We start from the raw sequence: 25,106 nt of genomic DNA, 5'->3' as shown, positions 1-25,106 counted from the left end.
TACAGGCATGAGCCACCGTACCCGGCTGAGCCTTATTTATTTATTTAAGATGGAGTCTTACTTTGTCTCCTTGGCTGGAGTGCAGTGGCGCCATCTCAGCTCACTGCAACCTCCGCCTCCCGGGTTCAAGCAATTCTCATGCCTCAGCTTCCCGGGTAGCTGGGATTATAGGCATGTGCCACCATGCCTGGCTCATTTTTGTATTTTTAGTAGAGACAGGGTTTTACCATGTTGGCCAGGCTGGTCTCAAACTCCTGACCTCGTGATCCGCCTGCGTCAGCCTCCCAAAGTGGTAGGGTTAGAGGCATGAACCACCATGCCTGGCCTATAGAGCCTTTAAGAGTAGAATCTTCCTGCTTTCTAATTTCTTCCAATTTATGTCAAATCACTGCCCTCTGGCCCAGCATGTCCCAAACACATGAGCCTCCTTTCTCATCTCAGGGCCTGCCATGTCAGGTCTAGTTTAGGGCCTTTGTACTAGTTGTTCCCACAGCCTGGAAGCTGCTGCTCTGAGATCTTTGCCTGGCTGGCACCTTCTTATTCAAATTTTATCCTAAATCACAAATCTTTCCCGATCTTCCAATTTAAAATAGCTTCCTTGGGGGCAAAAACATAGACTATACACATGTACTTGCTTTTGTATGAATACATTTCTCTGGAAGGAGGCACAAGAAATTAACATTTTGTTGCTTATGGGGAAGGAAAGTGGATAGCTAGGAAACAGGGCAGGAAAATAGACTTATCTGCATATCTTTTTCTATTTTTTTTAAAATGTAGATTCATTAAATATATTATCTATTCAAAAATTAATTAAAAAATAAAAGAGAAAATAAAGTAGGCCCCTGCTGAGCATTCAACCTTCCTTCCCCTTTCTTCCTTCCTTTCTTCTTTTTTTCTCTCTCTTTCTTTTTTAGAGACAGGGTCTCACTCTTTTCCCCAGGCTGGACTGCAGTGGTGTGATCACAGTTCACTGTACCTTCATGATCCTCTGGCCTCAGCCTTCCAAGTAGCTAGGACCACAGGTGTGTGCCCACCAAGTTTGCCTGGGTATTTTAAAAAATATTTATTTTGCAGGAATGGGGATCTTGCTGTGTTACCCAGGATGGTCTCAAACTCCCCAAATGCTGTGATTACAGGAATGAACCACTGTGTTAGCCTCTTCATTTACTTTATAAATTTTGTTTACAAAACAGGTAGTAGGCAGATTCGGCCCATGGCTATAGCTTGCTGATCTGATCCCTGCTCTATCATATCTTATTTGATATATATCCTGGCACTGATTATTGGTTTCCTCATTTCTTATCTGCCTCTCCCCACCCCCATATACTAGAATGAAACCCCGTGAGAGTAGGGTGCCTCTCTGTCTCGTTACCACAATATGCCTATACCTGGAACCATTTCTGGCTCATAAAGACTCAATAAATACTTGTCGAATGAGTATTTGAATGTATTATGTTTGTCTGGGCTGAAGAGAAGAGCAGCTCTATTTGAAGGGAGATAAGATGAGATAAACTTCTGATGGCAGCCCCTCTAGGAAGAATAATTTCTAGTTTGATCATCCTCAAGACAGTCCAACCTGTAGGTCTTGCCTCAAGGAGGAGCTGCTTATGCCTACTTCCTGACAGCAGATATGAAACTGAGTAGTACCTGTCCTCCTAGGACATGTTCCAGAAGAGAGGAGAACCGATGGATTAATCACTTTTCAATTTAAGAAGAAAAAGCACCTTACACACACACACACACACACACACACACACACACACACACACACACACACACACACGAGAGACCTCAGAGCCCAGGGAAGCTGCTCAGTTGGCAAGTTGGGCTTTGCAGACTAACAGTTGCCCCACCTGAGGGTATGGAGGAACTGGAATTCTGACTACCAGAATGACATGGGGAACAGCCAGGACCTGGAGAGGGGGAGAAGGTGAGGGGAAGGGGGAGAAGGTGAGGGGAAAGGCGAGAAGGTGAGGGGAAGGGGGAGAAGGTGAGGGGAAGGGGGAGAAGGTGAGGGGAAGGGGGAGAAGGTGAAGGGAAGGGGGAGAAGGTGAGGGGAAGGGGGAGAAGGTGAGGGGAAGGGGGAGAAGGTGAGGGGAAGGGGGAGAAGGGAGTTTGGCACATTCCAATTTAGGCAGCACATTGCCCTGAACAAACAGCCTGAATCACCATGTGCTTATTAATTTAAAAACTGTTTCTGAATCAACACATTCTTTGCCTGTCCAGGGCTGGGATCTTTGCAGCCATGTAGCACACTGGCCAAGAAAGTGTGGGGTCCTGAAGGAGAAATAGCTCTAGAGAATCACCGGAGCCACGGGGCACTGCCTCCCAAGGCTTGGAAGACGGCGCAGAGGGTTCCCAGGCTGTGCTACTTTTGTTCCCTTGGAAGAAAGTCAGTAGGCAGATGCCTCTTCTACCTCCCCCAACACTCTCTTCAACACCAGACTCCCTCTCCAGCTCACTCAGAGGAAGCTGGGAAGGTTCCAGTGGCGAGCTCCTGAGAAGCAGTGGGAAGGGCCAAGGTTACGAAGTTACCCAGGTATGGGGGCAAACCCTGGCTCCCTCACTTGCTAGTTGTGTATTCTCTCTCTCTCTCTAGCTCACTCTCTCCCTCTCTCTCTCTGTCTCTCTCTCTCTCTCTGTATCTCTCTCTCTTTCTCTTTTGAGAGATGAGGTCTTGCTATATTACCCAGGATGAAGACTGCACTCTAACTCCTGACCTGGACTCAAGTGATCCTCCTGCCTCAGTCTCCCAAATAGCTGGGACTCCAGGCACACGCCACACCGCGCACTTGGCTGTAATCTTGATCAAATCATGTAAAATCCCTGAACCACAAGTTGTGTTTGGTGTTTTTTTGTTTTTTTTTTTTTTTTTTTTTTTTTGAGACGGAGTCTCGCTCTGCCGCCCAGGCTGGAGTGCAGTGGCCAGATCTCGGCTCACTGCAAGCTCCGCCTCCCGGGTTCACGCCATTCTCCTGCCTCAGCCTCCCGAGTAGCTGGGACTACAGGCGCCCGCCACCTCGCCCGGCTAGTTTTTTGTATTTTTTAGTAGAGACGGGGTTTCACCGTGTCAGCCAGGATGGTCTCGATCTCCTGATCTCGTGATCCGCCCGTTTCGGCCTCCCAAAGTGCTGGGATTACTGGCTTGAGCCACCGTGCCTGGCCTGGTTTTTTTTTTTTTTTTAATTTTTTTTCTACAGTAACACCCAGTGGAGTTATGTAAATTAAAATAAAATAATGTGCCTAAAGCAGAGGGGCTAGAGAAACAGCCTGATAAAAAGAAGGTCTTGGGGAGGGAGGAGGGCAGGGTATTGGCCCTCCAGTGGCCAGCAAGGAAAATGATGGAGCCCATCTTTGGGTACTTGCAGCTGAGCCCACAGAGTCTCCTGTTTTATCACCGCACAGTAGGCAATGTCCTTTGACTTTCCTGACCCAGGACCTAGCTTGGCAACGCGGGGTCCTCCGGTATTCAGACCTGTCACTTGGCTCTCACTGACTGGTTCTCCCGGAGTTTTGAGAGAGCTCTGAGAGGTCATTGAATCCTTTCTCCTTTCCTCTTGTAGTGATGTCTCTCCCTCAGACAAGCCCAGGGACTGCTGGCCATCAGCTGAACCCGAGGGGAGCGAGGCCACAGCCCATGAGATGTACCCCACACGTCCTCTGCCCCGCCCCCAACCAGGACTGTGTGTGTTTTTCAGGGTGTACTGCTGGAGCCCTGGGAGGAGGGGGTTGGGCAGCCGCTGGCGCTGCCGCTGGTGGTCCCTGTGCTTGAAGTGCCGGTGGTATCGGAGTCCACGCACCCAAGGCCCAGCACTCAGCAACATTCTGTGGCCCAGCAAAGGGGTGAGAGATCAAAGGAGGGGCGTGGGGCATGGATTGCTTCTGGGCAGACCCATGGCAATGTGACATGGGGTTTCCCGCCTGAGTGTTACTGACTGTGTGGCTGTGCCTGCCACGCTCATCTGGGGTGTGTGTGTGTGTGTCTGTGTATGGGTGGGTGTCGGGGGGTGCACAGACGCTCTGGGTATGTAGGGGGATCAGCACTAGGGGGGCTTCTAGGATTTGTCTGTGGTCTCATTTCTGCCTTCCCTGCTCCTGGAGGGGGAGCTGTAACTCAGCCGGGAGGCCACCTAGCTGATTCCCCTCCCCCCACCCACCAGCCGCTCACTGTGTCACAACAAGGAGCTTTGGCAGAAAGGGAGGGGAGCGTGGGTGCTGCGAAGAGAAAAACACCCCAAAGTTTCAGAAAAAATGGCAGGAGAGATGCCAGCACCCAGCAGCAGGAGCCTTCTGCTTCACACAGCCTGCACTGCTGGGCTCGGGGGAGACCACGGTTTCCTTTCCTTCCTTTCCCCCTCCCTGCCCCTTGCTGCGTGATATTCAGGAAAAGGAAATATTACAGTGAGGGGAGAAAGGGAACAAAGAGATGCTTTTCAGAGCGGTCATGGGATCCTTCCATAGCCACCAGAAGACAGAGTTCTGGGCTCTGCTTGCTCTGGGCAAAGTGGGGTTGTGTGTGTATGTGTGTGTGTATGTGTGTGTAGAAGAGAAAAAAAAGTGAGGGAACGTGTGTGTTAGTGTGTTAGTTTATGCATGCCTGTGAGTAAATGTGTGTTAATATGTGTGTCTGTGTGAGTGTGGATGTGAATTGGGTGAGTGTGCATGTGTGTGTGTTGGGAAACAGTAAAGATATAAGCAGACAGAACAAAAAGCATCATATACAAGGTTGGTTAGATAGCTGCCTTTAGATAGTCTACACATGAATACTTGAAAACTGTTTTGTGCAGTAGGTTGGCCATTACCCAATATTGCGCGGCATCAGAATAAACATGTATACAATGGAAAACCTCAAGATTGACAATTTTTCCTCATGCTTTTGAAATCAGGGTATTTCATTTGGGCAATGGCTCCTTTCTGCAGGGTAGAAACCTCATTTACTCAAAGCTCAGAATACAGTTTTTGTGATCATTTCCCCTAAGTAAGGGCTAGAGTTTCTCTTAGCATCATTTGCTTACAAGATATTTGAGTTTGTAAACAAGATCCCAAGGGGAATATTTATCCCACTCAAGAAAACAAGTTACTTTTACCTCTTTGAAGTATCTGTTTGCATTCCAACAATATGATACTTATAAATCACTCCTTTCTAGCAATTTATTAAAGCAACTCTTAGAGGCAATACTTTTAAAAAATAGCAAGGCTGTATTTTTTTTTAATTTAGAGGCCTACAATGAGTTTTAACAGCTTATCTGGCTTAGTGATGTCTATTCACTTATGATTATAATAACTTCTTACAATTAATGAATGCTCTTCATGCACCAGACATTGCATTAAATGCTTTACATACATGCTCTCATTTGGTCCTGCCAGCCAGGGAAGTACTGTTATTTTACAATTAAGGGGTAGAGAAGTAACTTAACCAGGGTCAGGTAGGTAATAAATGTCAGGGCAGAACTTAAATCTGAGTTTTGAGTCCAGAGCCCCATGCCTTACCCTATACGCTCAGTTGCATTTCCTTTTCTTTCTTTCTCCTTCCTTCCTTCCTTCCTTCCTTCCTTCCTTCCTTCCTTCCTTCCTTCCTTCCTTCCTTCCTTCTTTCTTTCTTCAATCAGACTCTCACTCTGTCACCCAGGCTGGAATGCACTGGCATGATCTCAGGTCATGCAACCTCTGCTTCCTGGGTTCAAGCAATTCTCAAGCCTCAGCCTCCCATGTAGCTGAGATTACAGGTGCACGCCACCATGATCAGCTAATTTTTTGGTACTTTTGGTAAAGACCGGGTTTCACCATGTTGACCAGGCTGTCTCAAACCCCTCACCTCAAATGATCCGCCCGCCTTGGCCTCCCAAAATGCTGGGATTACAGGCGTGAGCCACCGCGCCCGGCCCATTTCTTTATATTTCACTGCCCAAACATGTCCAAACATGCAGCATGCAGGTGCCTCCAGGTGCCTACAGAGGGCGGTCCCCACAAAAATCCTGGCTCCTGGTCCAGACCCACTGTTAGGGCCAGTGCCTGGGCATTATGGGTCAGTCCAGCTCTGAGATTTTAATTCCTGTTGTTGGAATGAGGGAATAAATCCAGCTCTGTTAGGCACTCAATCTTTTGGGATTTTTCAGTTTCTCTGGGGCAGCAGATTTTTTCTTAGGGTCATCTCTGAGAGAAGTATGCCTGGAACATTGGCATGAGGAAATCAATCAATGCAAAGCATATCAAGAGGTATGTATTCAGCACCATGAAAACCAACCCAGCGAGAATAAGCTCAGAAGGTTGTAGGAAGAGTGTAGGACTTGGAGGAAGAGCAATGACCCTGCACTCCCTCTAGAAGGGGTGAGGGAGAGGGAGAAGGGAGGAAAAAGAAGGTGATGAGGAGAGGTTGAGGAAGAGCATGTGGGGTATGTGCAGCTGGAGGAAGCAACTGAATGAGTAATGGAGAGCAGCTTTATTACTTTCACTTTTTGAAATAAGAACCAGCTTATGAAGGTGGGGAGGGAACAGCCTGGGAATGAATTAATTGAGAAAGGAAATTAAAGCCATCATTTCTGCTCTGCTGACGAGCAGATGTCAGCATGCCTCTAGCCTCTTGCTATATTCAGTGCTTTTCTAGAGATAAACAGTGGAGCTCAAAGAGGTTCCAACAGGGCCTGTACTGAACACTTGAAGGCTCTAGGATATTTTGGTCATGAGAAAAGAGGGCTGGAAGTTGAGGACCAGGCTTCTAGGCTCTGAGGATTTTTTTTTTTTCACATGAGCTATTTCACAATTACCAGTAGATTTAACTGCAAAACTGAAGGGAAATCAGGTAAGGATTTATAAAAGAGGAAATTAAGATGCTGGTATTCCTACCAAGATGACCCTAGGGAGAAAGAAAAGAGTTGGAAGCACCTTTGCCAAGCCACTGAGAAGCTAGCATTGAGGGCAGAGAGTGCTTGAAGCAACCCAGCCTTAAAGCACTCTCTTAGAGGCAGCCAGGGCAGGGAGCAGCGGGTACAGGCAGTTCCAGCAATAGCTGGCTGAGGAGGATAGAGACGGAGGCTGGCTCAGCGACCTAGCCTGGGAAAGCAGCCGCTATGCTGAAATGCATTAGAAGTTCTCTGCCCTGTATCCCAGCACTTTGGGAGGCCAAGGTGGGAGGATCACTTGAGCTCAGGAGTTCAAGACCAGCCTGGGCAACATAGAGAAATATAGATAGACCTCCTCTATATTTTTAAATATTTTTTATATTTATATTTATATATTTTTTATATTTTTATATTTTTATTTAAATATAGATAGACCTCCTCTATATTTTTTAGAAAATAAATAATTTTTTAGAAAATAAAAAAATAGCCAGGTGTGTTGGCATGCACCTGTAGTCTCAGCTTCTTGGGAAACTGAGGTGGAAGAATTGCTTGAGCCCTGGAGATGGAGCCTGCAGTGAGCTGTAATTGTGCTACTGCACTCCAGCCTGGGCAACAGAGTGAGATCCTTTCTCAAAAAAAACAAAAAAACAAAAAAACAACAACAGTTACTGTGAAGGCTTACTCCCAGCAAGGGGAGACAGGCAGAGTGTGCACCAGAAACCAGGTATCTTCAACATGGATATTTTGGATCTTTTCTGCATCCAGGCAAAGGAATTTATTTACTAACAGCTGGCAGATATGGGCAAAATCACAATTTGATGGGTTAACCAAGGTCTGTAGCCTTCTTTTAGGTGTACAGACCTAGCACAGGGAGCAGTTTTCCCCTGGGGTTGTATTTAGGTATACAACCTAAAGTCCTGCCTTTCAAAGGCAACATTGAGAACCTGGGATAGAATGAGAATTTAGATGGTACCATGAATGTCAGAAGTCTCAGGCACAGGATTCTGATGAACCAGAGAGTTGGAGTCTCCTGTTGGAAGCATGGTTCATAAATAATGCTGGAGACCAGATCTGATGGGTCATGCCTGTAATCCCAGCACTTTGGGAGGCCGAGGCAGGCGGATTACCCAAGGACAGGAGTTCAAGACCAGCCTGGCCAACATGGTGAAACCCTGTCTCTACTAAAAATACAAAAGTTTGCTGGGTGTGGTGGCGCATACCTGTAATCCCAGCTACCTGGGAGGTTGAGGCAGGAGAATTGCTTGAACCCAGGAGGTAGAGGTTGCAGTGAACTGAGATCGAGCCACTGCACTCCATCCTGGGTGACAGAGTGAGACTCCATCTCAAAATCAATCAATCAATCAATCAAGCTGGAATCAATGAAGTATGTATTGAACGTTTTTCGGGGGTTAAATAGGGGATTCGAGAAAAACAAACAGATATGAGACTGCTCTGACTCTTGAGGAAATTAACGTGTCTTCTAATTGGTTTGGCCCCCTCCTCATGCCCTTTTCCCTCTTCACTGTTTTCACCCATGTGATCATTCACCTCTACACACTCCCTCCTCTTTTCTTGTCATCTTCCTTCTCTGGCTCTTTCCTGCTTCCTTTAGTCATTTTCTTTTCTTTTCTTTTTTGAGACAGAGTCTCGCTTTGTCACCCAGGCTGGAGTGCAGTGGCATGAACACGACTCACTGCAGCCTCCTGGCTCAGGTGATTCTGCCTCAGCCTCCTGAGTAGCTGGGATGACAGGTGCGGGTCACCACACTCAGCTAATTCTTTTTTATTATTTGTAGAAATGAGGTCTTGCTATGTTGCTCAGGCCTGGTCTCTAACTCCTGGGCTCAAGCGATGCTCCTACCTCAGCTTCCCAAAGTCCTGGGATTACAGGCGTTAAGCCACCTCACCGGGCCCCTTTGGTTATTTTCCCCGCTGAATGTATGGCAGTCTTTGTTTTCATTCTCCCACTTGGTCTTCCCTAACCTCTGGGCACTTTGTCCCGTGGTTTTCCCAACTCCTTCCCTGCCCTTGGGGGATGATAACCTCCAGCTTGCTGTAGGGCTCCAGAGAAGGTTAAAATTCTGTGATCCTGCAAGTGTGTCTGGTGTTGGATGGGCACATGTATCCCTGATTTTCCAGTTAGAAATTGCTGGAATGAGCTGTAAGGGAGGGAAAACTTTCCCTCTATCCTTTGAGATTCAACTATTGAGTCTATGAAGTACACTGACAACAGATTAACAGGAGGAAAATTATACAAATATATTATGTGCACAGGGGCATTGCATGAAAGAAAAATGAGTACCTCCAAACCCAGTGAGATGTAGATGTTTACATGCTCTGTTCATGTGGGGGGAGGTGTGAGGGGAGATATAGGCAACTTAGGGGACTGTAAATGATTTTGGGGAAAGATTAATGGGCCCTCAGAAGAACAGGTGACATCATGAGACGGTCTGGGTATGAAGTGGGCCTCTAGTTTCCTCTCCTGGTTAATCTTCCCTGGTTGATGAAATTTCTGGGGAGGGGACTCATGACAATGGAGTTCCTCTTGGAAAATCTGTCCTTAGGCAGATGAGGGAAGTTCAGAGAAAGCGTCTCCCTGTATTTGCTTCCCAAGTGTCCTCAGTTTGAGGCCCAAAGCAGCATATTTTGGGGTGGCATTTTCTGAACTCCTTTAGAGCTAATCTGTCAGAAGGCAGGTGGAGCCTGGGTCAGAGGAATCTGGGCATGCCCAAGTTACATAAAAGTTATGTGTCAATGAGCACATCCTATTCCACTTTTTTTTCTTTTTTCTTTTTAGAGATGGGGTCTTGCACTGTCACCCAGGCTGGAGTGCAGTGGCATGATCATGGCTCACTGCAGCCTCAACTTCCTGCCTACCCTACTTTTTTAGTATAATAGCTGAAAGATATGGAATGTGGAATTGATGAAGGGGGACCCATTAAAATTACAATAGCAATTAGGAACAAGCAGAAAAAGACCATAGGCAAGGACAGTTTCATGGGTAAGATCATATGGTTTCCCACATTCTATATTTGGCGAGGGCTTAGGAGGGATCAACACACCCAGACTACTCTCCAGCTACAACTTCAGTTTCAACGAAAACCTGAATTTGATGCCCTCGACCCAGGCCCTTTTTCTCTTTCCTGAGCACTAAGGCTTCTGTTGGTGCTCTTGGCATTAGTAGCTTCAAGGCGAGGGTGAATGGGTTTGTGTTAGTGACTTTGTGGATGAAAGGACACTTGAATTTTCCTTGCCCAGCCTCAGCACTGCCTCAGGCATTAAAGGCTATGAAATCTGCACTGGTGTTTTGGTCAGGGAGTGGAGTTGTCTCAGACCACTTTTTATACCCTATGTGAGAAGGAACTGTAAACCTAAATAACGATCAGAGAGGCTTTCTAAAAGAAAAGGTCTTTATTTTGGAATGGACATTGCAATGGGAATACGAATATGCATGCCATAGTAAACTGTGTGAGTAAAAGACAAAGTCTTGCTTTTTTTTTTTTTTTGAGACAGAGTCTCGCTCTGTGACCCAGGCTGGAGTGCAATGGCGTGATCTCAGCTCACTGCAACCTCTGCCTCCTGTGTTCAAGTGATTCTCCTGCCTCAGTCTCCTGAGTAGCTGGGATTACAGGCATGTGTCACCATGCCAGCTAGTTTTTTGTATTTTTAGTATAGACGGGGTTTCTCCGTGTTGGTCAGGCTGGTCTCAAACTCCCAACCTCGGGTGATCCACCTGCCTCGGCCTCCCAAGGTGCTGGGATTACAGGTGTGAGTCACCGCGCCTGGCCTTTTTTTTTTTTTTTTTCCTTTTTTTTGGATACACAGTCTGGCTCTGTTGCCCAGGCTGGAGTGCAGTGGTATGATCTTGGCTCACTGCAGCCTCTGGCTCCCAGGCTCAAGCAATCCTCCCACCTCAGCCTCCCGAGTAGCTGGGACGATAGGCGTGTACCACCATGCCTGGCTAATTTTTATATTTTATGTAGAGATGGGGTTTCATCATGTTGCCCAGGCTGGTTTCAAACTCCTGAACTCAAGCAATCTGCGCGCCTTGACCTCCCAAAGTGCTGGGATTACAGGTGTGAGCCACTGTGCCCAACCTGATAAAGGCTTTTAAAGGAAAAATTAAGAAGATTCCGTAATTATTTTAAAATAATTATCCTTGGCTTTAAACATCAATACCAAGGGTGATGCCAGTCTGAGCTTGGACAGGCAGTTGCTGGGCAGATGTCCTTGCATAAGTATTTTTTATGTAATGTTGTGAAGGCCTTCATGCAAGGTTGTGAGTTTTACAGTCTTTTGTGACTTTTTTTTTTTTAAATCAAGCATACAAACATGAAAACCCTCTCTTCATGGCCTGCCCTGATTCTGTTTGTCAGGGTTTTCTATTCTTTTCTTTTTTTTTGAGATGGAGCCTTGCTCTGTCACCCAGGCTGGAGTGCAATGGCGCAATCTCAGCTCACTGTAACCTCCGCCTCCAGGGTTCAAGTGACTCTCCTGCCTCAGCCTCCTGAGTAGCTGGGACTACAGGTGCGTGCCACCATGCCTGGCTAATTTTTTGTATTTTTAGTAGAGACGGGGTTTCACCGTGTTAGCCAGGATGGTCTTGATCTCCCGACCTCGTAATCCGCCCGCCTCGGCCTCCCAAAATGCTGGGATTACAGGCATGACCTACTGTGCCCTGCCCGGATTTTCTTTTCTTTTTCTTTTTTTATTTTTTAAAACCGGAACATTTATTGCATGACTAATCGTTGACATTCTTAAGATGAACTGGATGCTGCAACAGCTGCCCTCTTGGGTTTAGGTGTTGTTCCTTCACGGAATCCATGCCTGAATCTGCGGTATACAATTTTTAGGTGCCTCATTCGACCAGTTCCGGTGGTATTTCGTCTTTTAGCCTTGGCACTCCAGTTATACTTTCTCTTGCGCTTGGCAGAGCCACATTTGCCACAGGTCGACTTCTGAAGGTGGTAGGCCTTAGAGCCACAGCGGCGGCACAATGTGTGCGTCTTATTGCGACGCTTTCCAAACGATGACGTTCCCTTTGTCATCTCGCTTCTGCAGCCGAGACCAGAGAGCCGGATTTTCTTAACATTAGTGACTTTATTTTCATTTTGACAACTTTCACAGAACTTAATTGTAGTCCCTTAATCCATAGTTGCCTCTGATTCTGAAATGCCCAGAAAAAAAGGATGTTAGTTGGTTCCTTGGGTTTTTTTCCTTCCAGTCATTTATTCAGAAGTGGTGTCACACACTGGAGATGTGAGAATGGAAAAAATCATGGTACCTGCCTTTCAAGAACCACGGTCTTGTAGGGGAGACAGGGATAGAAACCACAATACAGGGCTGGGTGAGGTGGCTCACGCCTGTAATCCCAGCACTTTGGGAGGCTGAGGTGGGTGGATCACCTGAGGTCAGGAGTTCGAGACCAGCCTGGCCAACATGGTGAAACCCTGTTTCTACTAAAAATACAAAAATTAGCTGGGCGTGGCGGTGCGTGCCTGTAATCTCAGCTACTCGGGAGGCTGAGGCAGGAGAATTGCCTGAACCCGGAAGGCGGTGGTTGCAGTGAGCCGAGATCACGCCTGGGCAACAAGAGTGAAACTCTGTCTTCCATCCCCCATCCCTGAAAAAAGAGGTCACAGAGTAGAATTTGGTGGAGGCAATTGTTCCAGGGTCCCAAGTCCAGTGGGGCTTAAGCTGTCTCCTATCCTGGTCCTCAAATGAGGAATTCTTTTCTCCGTTCTTCTCTTCCTTTATTCCACAAAGATGTAGTGAGTGCTGTGAGTTAGGTCTGAGTTAGGTTCTGCGAATACATAAATGAACAAATACCACTCCCTGCTTAGAGGAGATCACGGACTAGTTATGTTCTTTCCAGACTCCATGCTAGGGTATTCACTGGTCCATTTCACTAGCATGATGAAATGAGAAAAAGCAAGAGACAGTGTAGTGAGTCTTTACATAAAATTAAATGTATTCAATATAAGATCTTTTCTCTTTAGTTTGAAGTTATATTCTTATGTACATTCTTTCCTCAAAACATGTTCATAGTAGATGGTAGTCATCACTGATTTGTTTATTTCCTTGCTTGCCAAAATGAAAATTAAGCAATCTTTTGTCATATCACAAAAAGTGCATGTGTGTGTTAAGTGGTGTTACTGGTTAAAGATTCATTTCCTCATTATTTCAAAAGTGGGATTAAGGCGGGGCATGGCTGTAATCCCAACACTTTGGGAGGCCGAGGCAGGTGGATTACTTCAGATCAGGAGTTTGAGACCAGCCTGGTCAACATGGTGAAATGGTGAAACCCCATCTCTACTAAAACTACAAAAAAATTAGCTGAGCATGGTGGCACATGCTTGTAGTCCCAGCTACTTGGGAAGCTGAGGCAGGAGAATCACTTGAGCCCAGGAGGCGGAAGATGCAGTGAGCTGAGATGGCACCACTACACAATAGCCTGGGAAATAGAGCAAGACTGTCTCAAACAAAACGAAACAAAAAAACAACAAAAACAAACAAAACCAAAGTGGGACTAAGAGTGACCCTTTCTCATCTAATAAAGTGGACCTTATTCAGGGAATATGGATTTACCAGACATGACAAATGCAGGCTCTCATGCCACTCCCCACCCTCCTTAGACTCAGAAGGGAGGAAATGGGAGAGCCCCAGGCCTCAAGAGAGGCAGGATTAGCTCTTTTCTTGTTACCCCTGCGCAAGACACCAAGAGCAGCAGCCTCTTGAGACCCTGTAGGAGGCAGTGCGGGAAGTCCTGGACAGGAACCAGTGCAAGTGCCAGAAACTTTTGGGAACACTGGAGCTACAGATCCGCTTGAAGAACTGTGACCCTCAGAAAGATGAACGCTTCTTGGGCACTGTCATCTGAAGTCCACTCCCCGCCCCACGTTCTCCACATGTGTCCTGGGGGACCAGCAGCACTGGGATGAGGCCAAGGCTGTGGGTGTCTCCCACGTGGACATCGAGGTGCTGAAGAAACTTGACAAGAACAAGAAGCTGCTTAACAAGTATGATGCCTTTTTGGCCTCAGGGTCTGTGATCAGGCAGATCCCACAAATCCTGGGCCTAGGCCTAAATAAGGAAGGCAGATTCCCTTCCCTGCTGACGTACAGTGAAGACATGGTGGCCAAAGTTGATGAGGGGAAGTCCACAATCAAGTTCCAGAGGAAGAAAGGGCTCTGTCTGGCATGGCTCTTGGCCATGTCCGGATGACAGACGACGAGCTTGTGTACAATGTCCATCTGGCTCTCAGCTTCCAGGTATCATTGCTCTGGAAGAACTGGCAGAACATCCGGGCTTTATATGTCAGGAACACCATAGGCAAAAGCCCCAGTGCCTATGTTAAGGCACATTCTAATAAATCTTAGTGCCACAAAGAGAGAGACAGAGAGAGAGACAGAGATAAACAGAGAAAGACTTGGGATTCAGCAATCTCCTTTCTAGACAAGGGCTGCTCCCCCTGACATCACAGAGGAGATGGCTGATGTTCCGGGAGTCTACAGGCCCAAGAGATCTGGGTTCATCCTATCTCGTTGGAGAAGGACAGCAATTCTACAGAGGGACCTGGCAGGAAAAACTGGTGAAACGTGAATAGGCTGCCCCAGGGAGGAGCTTCTGGCTCTTTTATAGGGTAACTGAATAGGGTCACCAGCTTTTATCAAAATTAGCCAGGTACTCAGAGTTTCCATGGCCCAGGCACAAATAATCCACAAACCAATCCCTTCAAATTATATCCCTGAAATAGTCACATGCATGCTCTCAACATACCATTAGCACCTAAACTCAAACTATGACACACCCACAAGTCTGCATCACGCTGCTTATAACTTAAAGCTTGTGGGTTTAAACTAATTTAGGAGTCAGTCTGGGGACCAAAGGGGGAAAGTCTTATCATGAGGTGGTGATTTGCTTAGGGAGGAAAATGCAATGCATGCGTGACATCCAGAGGCTGGGAACCAATCATCTCATAGGAGAGGTAAATGTGTAAGCAGGCTGGGCGCGGTGGCTCATGCCTATAATCCCAGCACTTTGGGAGGCCTGAGGTCAGGAGTTCGTGACCAGCCTGGCCAACATGGTAAAACTTCATCTCTACTAAAAATACAAAATTAGCTGGACGTGGTGGCACACGCCTGTAGTCCTGGCTACTCCAGAGGCTGAGATAGGAGAATGGCTTGAACCCAGGAGGCAGAGACTGCAGTGAGCTGAGATCACGCCACTGCACTCCAGTCTGGCAACAGAGTGAGACCCCATCTCCAAGTAAAAAAAAAAAAAAAAAGACAGAAAAGACCGTAGTGAAGGGCTAGGGTAATGAGTTTAGCGTGGGTAGAGGTCATGGGCATCTGGTGGAAGTGCCTGAAAAGGGGACTAGAAAGGGAGGTTGGAGCCTGATTGTGAAGGGCCAGACCAGGAGTAGGTTCTCAGGAAGCAGAACCAAGGAGAGGGCTGCCGACCAGTGACCCAGGGAAGCTGGGAGAGTCTTTCCCAAGGAGTTGACCCTTGGGGTGCATTTCTTTCCTCATCTTCTGCCTTAAGGCTCTCTTGTTTCTTTTCTTTCCCCCTGCCCCACATTCCCTATGCACACCAGGCCCAAAACATCCTCACAGGCTGCTGCTCTAATTACTTCATCCCATTTTAATTCTGCTGAGTTAGGAGCCTGTGAACTCAAGAGGAAATTCATGCAAAATACCCAACGAATTGAATGTGCTGGTGTTTTAGAACACCAGGTCTGACCCTATCTGCCCCCTTCATCCTCCCTTCCTGCGGCCCTACTCCTGACCAATCTCAGCTTGATAAATCAAAGGTAGAATGTGCTGGTGAGAAGAGAGGGTGGCATTGATTGAATAAGATGTTGAGTTTCACTAAATCGTTTGAGCCATTGCTTGGGATGAGGACAGGGTGGGGCTTTTTGATGGGAAGCTTCTGTGGGAGGCTTTTTGGAACTGATGGAGTCCATCTCCAGAGCTCCAAAATACCACGTGTGTTTGTGAGTTGTAAGGTTTCCTTGTCCCTCAAGATACTTACAAGTTAGGAGAGATTTTTTTTTTTTTTTTTTTGAGTCTCGCTTTGTCACTCAGGCTGGAGTGCAGTGGCACGATCTCGGCGCACTGCAAGCTCCGCCTCCCAGGTTCACGCCATTCTCCTGCCTCAGCCTCCCGAGTAGCTGGGACTACAGGCGCCGCCACCACGCCCAGCTAATTTTTTGTATTTTTAGTAGAGACGGGGTTTCACCGTGTTAGCCAGGATGGTCTCGATCTCCTGACCTCGTGATCCGCCCGCCTCGGCCTCCCAAAGTGCTGGGATTACAGGCGTGAGCCACCGTGCCCGGCCAGGAGAGATTTCTTATTCCAGCTGTTTGTCCATGGAGATGATAAATCATTTAAAACAAATGGGTGGCTGTTTTCTTTTCTTTCTTTCTTTCTTTCTTTTTTTTTTTTTGAGACAGAGTTCTCACTCTGTTGCCCAGGCTGGAGTTCAGCAGCGCGATCTCAGCTCACTGCAACCTCAACCTCCCAGGTTCAAGCAATTCTCTAGCCTCAGCCTCCCAGGTAGCTGGGACTACAGGCACGCACCACCACGTCTGGCTAATTTTTGTATTTTTAGTAGAGATGGGGTTTCACCATGTTGGCCAGGCTGGTCTCAAACTCCTGACCTCAGGTGATCCGCCCACCTTGGCCCCCCAAAGTGCTGGGATTACAGGCATGAGCCACTGTGCCTTGTGGATGGCTATTTTAAAATTAGCAATTCTCGAGTTTGAGACTAGCCTGGGCAGCAAGGCAAAACCCTGTCTCTGTTAAAAAATACAAAAATTGGCTGGGTGTGGTGCTGCCCTCCTGTAGTCCCAGCAACTCAGGAGGCTGAAGTGGGAGGATGGCTTGAGTCTGGGAGGCAGAGGTTGCAGTGAGCTGAGATTGCACGACTGCACTCCAGCCTGAGCAATGGAGCCAAAACCTGTCTCAAAAACGAAACAAGCAAAAAAATAAGTGATTCTTAAATTTTTTCAGTCTCAGAACTCCGTTATACTCCGAAAAATGACTGACGTCTCCAAGAGCTTTTGTTTATATGGTTATCGCTATTGATATTTACTATATTCAAAATGAAAACTGGGATCCTTTTGTAGTTCATAAGCATGATGACTGGGTTTTCATGCTTGTGCGTGAGATGTGCTTCCCTCAAACCTTGTTATGATGGTGGCAGGTTACCCATCTGATGTGAAAAAAAAAAAAAGACAGCCTGAGAAGTTGAAAGAATATTTATTAATCCATTTAAATTTAAAATAACAAAAATAAACCATTATGTGTTAACATAACTAACACATTTTGGTGAAAAAAGTGCTATATTTTCCCCCTAAAATAGTGACAAAATTGGCATGTTTTACATTTTTACAAATCTCTAATAACTGGCTTAATCAAAAATACCTGGATTCTCTTATTACAATGAATCCATTTCTTTTCTTTCTTTCTTTCTTTCTTTTTTCTTTCTTTTTTTTTTTTTTTTTGAGATAAAGTCTCTCTCTGTCACCCAGACTGGAGTGCAGTGGTGTGATCTCAGCTCACTGCAACCTCTGCCTCCCCAGTTCAAGTCATTCTCTTGCCTCAGCCTCCCAAGTAGCTGGGATTACAGGTGTGTACCACCACACCTGGCTCATTTTTGTATTTTTAGTAGAGACAGGGTTTCACCATGTTGGCCAGGCTGGTCTCAAACTCCTGACCTCAAGTGATCCACCCACCTTGGCCTCTCAAAGTACTAGAATTGCAGGTCTGAGCCACCATGTCTGGCCTAATCAGTTTCAATATGTTTTTTTGGTTGAACTCCTGGCTTCAAGTCATCTACCTGCCTTGGCCTCCCAAATTGCTGGGATTAGAGGCAAGAGCCACTGTGCCTGGTCAATGTTGTTATTTCCAAAATATCTCTTTAATCCATAACATGAAACAAATCTGGCCTCAGTGAGTTAGAAAAGTGAGGAATATTTTAGTCTTCAGATAATTGTGGATAGTTTTTCTTGGACACTACTCCAAAAGTTGACACACAGTAGTTTTTTCTTCTTTTCCTTTTTACTCACACTATACTAATGAGGACACATAGTAGTTTCTTAAAGGTATGTGGAATCTAAGACCGTGTCAATCAATTCCTATTCTATGACATTAAAATCCATTGGTTTATCTTGAACTTTGAAGAGATTTTGTAACATTGTGTATTGGTCATTTGGAAAATATAGGTCCACTGAATTATACATAGCTTCTAAATGCTGATGCATTTCATTATACAATACTTTTTAAATCACATTCATTATATCACTATCAATCTCATCAAAGAAGTCTTTAGGAATTGGGAAGTTTTCAAGTTCATGGTGACAGATACAAGTGTTCCAAAATTCTAATTTTTCACTTGAAAGCTTGAATGTTATTATTGGCAACAAATACTGTCAGTTGTTTTCCTTGAAGTAATAAGCTTACTTTGTTCATTTTTGGAAAACTATCTGCCAAACACTCAAATCTGAATAATCATAGTTTGCCTCTCTGTTATACTTTCAAGTAAAAATAATTTTCCTTGCTGGGCGCCATGGCTCACACCTGTAACCCCAACACTTTGGGAGGCTGAGACAGGAGAATCACTCGAGCCCAGGAGTTAGAGACCATCCTGGAAAGAGAGTGAGACCCTGTCTCTACAAAAAATAAACAAAATTAGCCAGGTGTGTGCCTGTAGTCTCAGCTACTCAGGAGGCTGAGGTGGGAGGATCGCTTGAGAACGGGAGGTCGAGGGTGTAGTGAACCAAGGTCATGCCACTGGAATCCAGCCTGGGTGACAGAGTGAGACCCTGTCTCAAAACAAAAACAAAACAACAAAAACCTCAAAAAACAAAACAAAGCAAAAACAACCAAAAAAAAAAAAAAAAAAAGAAACAGAACAAAACAAAATGGTGTTCCATGAAAAAAAAGGCTAGTTCTGCTTGAAACTCAAAACAATTGCAAAAGTGCTTTTCCTGGAGACTATCGTTGTACTTGGGATACAGCAGAAATGCTTTATGTGTACTTCCTATTTTGTCAGAATATATATACACACACACATATATATACACATATATATACACACATATATATACATATATATACACACACACACACATATATATATATATTTATTTTTGAGACTGAGTTTTCCCTCTTGTTGCCCAGGCTGGAGTGCAATGGTGAGATCCGGCTCACTGCAACCTCTGCCTCCTGGGTTCAAGCGATTCTCCAGCCTTGCCTCTTGAGTAGCTGGGATTACAGGTACGCACCACCATGTCAGGCTAATTTTTTATTTTTATTTTTGTATTTGTATTTTTTATTTTTTTATTATTTATTTTTTGAGAGGAATCTCGCTCTGTCGCCCAGGCTGGAGCGCAGTAGCGGGATCTTGGATCACTGCAAGCTTCTCCTCCTGGGTCCAAGCAATTCTCTGCCTCAGCCTCCTGAGTAGCTGGGATTACAGATGCCTGCCACCACTCCTGGCTAATTTTTGTATTTTTAGTAGAGATGGGGTTTCACCATCTTGGCCAGGCTGGTCTTGAACTCCTGACCTCGTGATCCACCCGCTTTGGCCACGAAAAGTGCTGGGATTACAGGTGTGAGCCACCACACCCAGCGTAATTTTGTATTTTTAGTAGAGAGGCGGTTTCACCATGTTGCTAGGCTGGTCTCGAACTCCTGACCTCAGGTGATCCACCCACCTCAGCCTCCCAAAGTGCTGGGATTACAGACCTGAGCCACCGCGCCTGCCTGTCAGAATATCTTTTTCTTTCTTTCTTTCTTTCTTTCTTTTTTTTTTTTTTTTTAGACGGAGTCTCGCTCTGTCGCCCAGGCTGGAGTGCAGTGGCCGGATCTCAGCTCACTGCAAGCTCCGCCTCCCGGGTTCACGCCATGCCATTCTCCGGCCTCAGCCTCCCGAGTAGCTGGGACTATAGGCGCCCGCCACCTCGCCCGGCTAGTTTTTTGTATTTCTTTTTTTTTTTTTTGAGACGGAGTCTCGCTCTGCCACCCAGGCTGGAGTGCAGTGGCCAGATCTCAGCTCACTGCAAGCTCCGCCTCCCGGGTTCACACCATTCTCCTGCCTCAGCCTCCTGAGTAGCTGGGACTACAGGCGCCCGCCACCACGCCCGGCTAGTTTTTTGTATTTTTTAGTAGAGACGGGGTTTCACCGTGTTAGCCAGGATGGTCTCGATCTCCTGACCTCGTGATCCGCCCATCTCGGCCTCCCAAAGTGCTGGGATTACAGGCTTGAGCCACCGCGCCCGGCAGTTTTTTGTATTTCTTAATAGAGACGGGGTTTCACCGTGTTAGCCAGGATGGTCTCGATCTCCTGACCTCGTGATCCGCCCGTCTTGGCCTCCCAAAGTACTGGGATTACAGGCTTGAGCCACCGCGCCCGGCCCTTCCTTCCTTCCTTCCTTCCTTCCTTCCTTCCTTCCTTCCTTCCTTCCTTCCTTCCTTCCTTCCTTCCTTCCTTCCTTTCTTCTTTCTTTCTCTCTCTCTCTCTTTCTCTCTTTCTCTCTTTCTTTCTTTCTTTTTTTTTTTTTGAGATGGAGTTTTGCTCTTGTTGGCCAGGCTAGAGTGCAATGGCATGATCTTGGCTCACCGCACCATCCGCCTCACAGGTTCAAGCGATTATCCTGCCTTAGCCTCCTGCGTAGCTGGGATTACAGGCATGAGCCACCACATCTGATTCTGTGTTTTTAGTAGAAACAGGGTTTCTCCATATTGGTCAGGCTGGTCTCAAACTCCCGACCTCAGGTGATCTGCCCGCCTCGGCCTCCCAAAGTGCTGGGATTACAGGTGTGAGCCACCGCGCCCAACAGAATATTTTTTAAGAAGTACCCAAGGATTGAGATTTAGTAGAAATTAATAATCTTTACCATTTGATGAAGAACATTCCTAAGTAAATGTGAAATTTTTTTAGTGCATGTGCATGGCAGTGAATTGTACTATGACTACTAGCACAGGTTAGCACAACTGCTTTGATTTGTTTTGAGGTGCAGGCTATTTTACCCACCATTGCTTTTGCACCATCAGTGCAAATGTCAACACAATGAAAAAGGCAAATCATATCTTACACTATTATGAAAATAGTTTAAGCTGGGCACGGTGGCTCAAGCCCAGCACTTTGGGAAGCCGAGGTGGGAGGGTGATGGCTTGAGCCGAGGAGTTTAAGAACAGCCTGGGCAACATGGCAAAACCTATCTCTACAAAAAATACAAAAATTAGTTGGGTATGGTGGTACACACCTGTGGTCCCAGGTACTCGGGAGACTGAGGTAGGAGGATCACTTGAGCCTGGGAAAGCAGAGGTTGCAGTGAGCCAAGATCGCACCACTGTACTCCAGTCTGGGCAGCAGGAATGAAAACCTGTCTGAAAAAAACAAAAACAAAACAGAAAAGGAAAGAAAATAGTTTTAACTTCACAGACCCTTGAGAGGGTCTTGGGGATCCCCCAGGGTTCCATGGAGCATACTTTCAGATCCACTGCCCTAAATGACATGTCTGAGTTCCTCAGAGTTGGTCCTAGACCTCTTTTCTTCTTACTCTACTCTCTCCTTAAGCGAGCTCATCTACTGCCTTTGAACTGCCTCTGAGAAAATGACCCACACATTTGTCATCTCCACCCGTGACCCCTCCCTGGAGCTCTAGACTGTGTATCCAGCTGCCAGCTCAATTTTGGCAGTTGGGTGTCTCAAAGGCAATATGTCTAAGACTTTACTTCTGGTCTTCCATGCATTTAAATAAGCCCAAATCCTTGTTGTCACCATGTTCCTCCTCACCCCATATCTAATCAATCACTGAGTCCTGTAAATGCTGTTACTTCCTCTTCCTTTCTCTCTCTCTTTTCCTTCCTTCCTTCCTCCCTTCCTTCCTTCCTTTCTCCCTTCCTTCCTTCCTTCCTTCCTTCCTTCCTTCCTTCCTTCCTTCTTGAGATGGGGTTTCACCATGTTGGCCAGGCTGGTCTCGAACTCCTGACCTCAAGTGATCTGCCCACCCCAGTCTCCCAAAGTGCTGGGATTACAGGCGTGAGCCACTGCGCCCAGCCAACGCTGTTATTTCCTAAATATCTCTTTAATCCATAACTTCTGTCTCTACCACCATCACCACTACCAAAGCAAGATACCATTATCTCTTGCTGCATTACCACAACAGGCCTCCTTCAATCTGTTCTCCTCATTGTAACCAGAGCAATCTTTTCAAAACGCAAATCTGATTATGCCAAAACCTTGTTTAAACCCTTCAGCAACCTCCTATTGCTCTCAAAATAAAGGTCCAAATCTTTAACATGGTCTGTTTCCCCAATCTAGGTCAGATTCTAAAAGTTCTCATAGAATCTTGACCCCTTCTTTCATAACACTCATCGTGTTTGTATTTGTATATTCATTAGTCAGATTATTTGATTATTATCTCTCCCTGATGAGACTGTAAGTTCTATGAAAGCAGAGACAGCCACATAGTAGACATTTTATAAATATTTGCTGAGTCAATGATTGAATGAGGCCTAGGACAACTCCTTTGAGCATGGATTAACCACTGAGAAATAATTCTTCTACCCTAGGCCCTCGAGTTGGAGAAGACCTATTTTCATTTTTATCGTCTCATAGCATTTCAAAGAAAAATGCTGCTTTGTCCAGGCATTCCATCATAGTGTCTTCCTAAGCATGAGGCACATTTATCTTCCTTTTGACATAGGCGCCCTCTTTGCTCCCCATCACTCGTCCTGTCAATGGTTCTTGAAGAGGGTTAGTAATAGTGGTTCTTCAGGATTATAAGAGAGGGGAGGACTCCGGCTGGGAGCAATGGCTCACGCCTATAATCATAGCACTTTGGGAGGCCAAGGCAGGAGAATGAATCGCTTGAACCCGGGAGGCAGAGGTTGCAGTGAGCCAAGATCGTGCCATTGCACTCCAGCTTGGGTGACAGAGCGAGACTCCGTCTCAAAAACAAAAACAAAAACAAAAAAAAAAAGGAGAGAGGTGGCTCTTTCTCTTCTACTAGGTGGTTGGCTAGGAGGCCCATTTCTGCGATAGAGAACAAAATGTATTAAAAGAGAACAAAAGAAGAACAAAGGGAACAAGAGAGAACAAAATACGGCCTTTCCTACAGAAGGGAAGGGAAGGGAAGGGAAACCAATGTTTATCAAGCAACTACTATGTGCCAGGCACTTTGAGACTTTCGTTGTCCCCTTTCGTCTTTTCTTGGAGTTCCAGTGGGCTTTTAATCTTTATAACAACCCTATGAGGTAGGAGTTATGGTCCCATTTGTATAGATGAGAAAACAACGGGCCCAGAGAGGTTAAGTAACTTGCCTAAAGATACACAATATAGTGTATTAGTGCTGTTTACCTACCCACCCTACGATCCCTTCTAAGGGACTTTGTACTGGCAAAGACTTTGCAGGAGGCCATATTACATACCATATGACATCACCTCTACCCTAGTTGTTTAAATCACCACTTACCTACCCCTGCCTCTTCTGCCCTAGGTGATTACATCAGAGGGAGGTTCTAACCCTAGCCCGTTGATCCATGGGCTAGCCAGTCTCCTCTGACTTATTGCCTGGTGCGGAAAGACAGCTGGCCAATAGGATTCCCTCTTAGTAACCTCAACCTGAAGCAGAATTCCCCAGCAGGGAGCACAGCCTGGAAGAGATGCAGATGTGCCCAGTGTGGCAGAATCACATTGAGGGCAGGCAGGCATAGCCTGAGAAGGAAGACCTTTTCATTTCTGAAGAGCTCCTGAGGAGTCTTTTTTTCTTTTCTTTTGAGACGGAGTCTTATTCTATCGCCAGGCTGGAGGACAGTGGCGCGACCTTTGCTTACTGCAACCTCCACTTCCCAGGTTTAAGTGATTCCCCTGCCTCAGCCTCCCGAGTAGCTGGGACTACAGGCACGTGTCACCACGCCCGGCTAATTTTTGTATTTTAGTAGAGACTGGGTTTCACCATGTTGGCTAGGCTGATCTTGATCTTCTGACCTCGTGATCCGCCTACCTCGGCCTCCCAAAGTGCTGGGATTACAGGCATGAGCCACCATGCTTGGCCTCCCTGAGGAGTCTTGAATCCAGATTCTCCCCAGCTTCAGCACCTGCCCCTGGAGTTTCCTGACAGGCCAGAAGTGGTTCCGCATGTATTTTTATACTAAGCTTCTGTGCCTGAGCTAACTCAAGGGGTCTCTTTTCCCGTAAGAGTCTACCTCAAATGGGTACAGAGTGACAGAGCCAGGATCGGAACCCAAGTCTGTCTGTTTCCCTAGCCCATCCTCCTTTCACTGTTCCACAGAGGGTGAGCCCTTGAGTGGTGTCGAGGGCTCACTGCCTGGGAATGAGCACAGCCAGCTTTGGAGCCAGGCACTAATTTAAAGGAGAGTGTGAGGAATCCTCACTTTCTGAACGCTCTGTGGTGGGCCAAAGACTAACAGCACCTGGCCTTGCTTTGGGAAGCTTTCCTGAGAAGTATAAGCCATGCTGTCTAGAAACCTTGCCACTGTGTTCAGTCTGTGACATCATGTATGAAATCACTAATCATCAGTGACATCACTCGATGATGCCATTCCCATAGTGGCCCTAAATCTTGGTCAGCTCAGGATGGGAAACCACAGAGAGCTTGGGAATCAGGCAGACCAGGATTCCAGTCCTCTTCCTGACTGTTTGTCCTTGGGAAAGGCAGCACTGCTTTTCCTGTGTTTCCTCTCAGTGTCCTCGTCTGTGAAAACTGGGAGCCAGGCATGGTGGCACGCACCTGTGTTCCCAGCTACTCAGGAGGCTGAGGCAGGAGGATCACTTGAGCTCAGGAGTTCAAGACCAGCCTGGGTGATATAGCAAGACCTTGTCTCAAAAAAAAAAAAAAAAAGAAAAGAAAAGAAAAGAAAGGTGGGGGGATATGTCCTACCTCAGAACAAAAATCACAAGAGATAAATATGCAAGATCCTGCACTGGGGGGAGTTGGTGTTTAATGGGCACAGAGTTTCAGCTGGAGAAGATGAAGAAGTTCCGGAGAGGGATCATGGTGATGGTTGTATAACAGTATGAGTGCACCTAATGCCACAGAACTGGACACTTTAAAATGGCTAAAATGGTCGATTTTATGGTGTGTGTGTGTGTGTGTGTGTGTGTGTGTGTATATATATAAGTGATTCTCCTGACTCAGCCTCCCAAGTAGCTGGGATTATAGGTGCCCACCACCATGCCTGGATAATTTTTGTATTTTAGTAGAGACAGGGTTTCACCTTGTTGGCCAGGCTGG

At 46.3% G+C, this 25,106-nt stretch overlaps 1 long non-coding RNA gene, 1 other non-coding gene and 2 pseudogenes across 2 annotated transcripts in view; 3 read left to right on the top strand and 1 right to left on the bottom strand.

Moving 5' to 3' along the window:
• The first annotated feature begins 1,116 nt into the window (after positions 1-1,116).
• LOC139363761 (uncharacterized) overlaps positions 1,117-25,106 on the top strand; it is a 50,855-nt gene continuing 26,865 nt past the window's right edge. The window contains exons 1-3 of the long non-coding RNA XR_011624654.1: positions 1,117-1,930; positions 2,227-2,539; positions 3,699-3,843. This is a non-coding gene — a long non-coding RNA (uncharacterized lncRNA). The remainder of the gene's footprint in view (positions 1,931-2,226; positions 2,540-3,698; positions 3,844-25,106) is intronic.
• LOC112424077 (large ribosomal subunit protein eL37 pseudogene) lies at positions 11,566-11,907 on the bottom strand (annotated as a pseudogene).
• Positions 12,719-16,166, top strand: LOC105467252 (large ribosomal subunit protein uL1 pseudogene; annotated as a pseudogene).
• On the top strand, positions 16,956-17,059 carry LOC112424145 (small nucleolar RNA U13). Its single transcript, XR_003014816.1, has one exon. It is a non-coding gene; the product is annotated as a small nucleolar RNA U13 (small nucleolar RNA).

This window comes from Macaca nemestrina, chromosome 6 (assembly GCF_043159975.1).
Source record: "Macaca nemestrina isolate mMacNem1 chromosome 6, mMacNem.hap1, whole genome shotgun sequence".
Taxonomy (NCBI): Eukaryota; Metazoa; Chordata; class Mammalia; order Primates; family Cercopithecidae; genus Macaca; species Macaca nemestrina.
This window is presented reverse-complemented; position numbering and strand designations above follow the sequence as displayed.